We start from the raw sequence: 1,270 nt of genomic DNA on the forward strand, positions 1-1,270 counted from the left end.
GGCCAGGTGCTCGGTACACTAACAAAAAGAATTGGTTGCAGTGATTTCCAACTTGGGTGTGAAAGACCAAGAACAAGACTTTCAAATGAGTTACAGTTTAGGTTTAGAGCTGATTAGTAGGCTAGAGTCGAAGATAGCTGCAACTCCACCTCCTCGGCCTGTGCCTCGAGGAATGTGAGTATTAATATGACTGGGAGGGGTGGATTCATTTAGGCTAATATATTCTCCATCACCCAGCCAGGTTTCAGTAAGACCAAATAAATCAATATCATAATTTGATATTAGTTCATTTACTAGTACACCTTTAGAAGAGAGAGATCTGATGTTTAAGAGTCCACATTTAAGTCTCCTATTCGTTTGCACTATTGCTCTTGTGGTTTTAATTTTTATGAGGTTTTTATGCACAGCTCCTCTTCTGTTTACCTTTTTAAATAATTTCGATGGTCGGGGCAGACACCGTCACTATAGGATTTTCACTAAGTAACTCCTGAAATGGCGGAGCAGAGAAGTGTGTTAGACTGCGACTCTGCCTCCTGGTCTCAACTCTGGGTTGTCATGGATTTGGTCCACTAATAAACTTGGCCAGATTTCTAGAAATGAGAGCTGCTCCTTCCCAAGTGGGATGGATGCCGTCTCTCCGGATCAGACCAGGTCTTCCCCAGAAAGTCTGCCAATGATCAACAAAGCCCACATCGTTTGCTGGACACCACCTCGACAACCAGCGGCGGAATGACGACATGCGGCTATACATGTCATCACTGGTCAGATTTGGCAGGGGTCCAGAGAAAACTACGGTGTCCGACATTGTTTTTGCACATGTACACACCGACTCAACATTAATCTTAGTGACCTCCGATTGGCGTAACCGGGAGTCATTACCGCCGACGTGAATAACAATCTTACTGTATTTACGTTTATCCTTAGCCAGCAGTTTCAAATAAGACTCAATGTCGCCCGCTCTGGCCCCAGGGATGCACTTAACTATGGCCGCTGACTTCACTAAAATCACGTTTCTCAAAATGGAGCTGCCAATGATCAGAGTTGGTTTCTCAGCGGGTGTGTCGCTGAGTGGGGAAAATCTGTTAGAAACGTGAACAGGTTGATGATGCCCCGTGGACTTTGAATGCTTACGACTCATCGATACTGGGCTGACGTATTGCTGACGTATTGCGGTAAGCGTGTCGACTCATTTCCGTTTCCGGTGCTTGTGTGTTGGTACCGTGTTGTGCTGCTCTCGCTAAATAACAGTTACATTTGTTTGATTACAGCG

General features: G+C 45.2%; 1 protein-coding gene across 1 annotated transcript in view; it reads right to left on the reverse strand.

The window, feature by feature from the left end:
• LOC123969582 (multidrug and toxin extrusion protein 1-like) overlaps window positions 1-1,270 on the reverse strand; it is a 15,900-nt gene that overhangs the window by 12,415 nt on the left and 2,215 nt on the right. The gene's annotated exons all lie outside the window — the stretch shown is intronic.

Source organism: Micropterus dolomieu, linkage group LG04, assembly GCF_021292245.1.
Source record: "Micropterus dolomieu isolate WLL.071019.BEF.003 ecotype Adirondacks linkage group LG04, ASM2129224v1, whole genome shotgun sequence".
Taxonomy (NCBI): Eukaryota; Metazoa; Chordata; class Actinopteri; order Centrarchiformes; family Centrarchidae; genus Micropterus; species Micropterus dolomieu.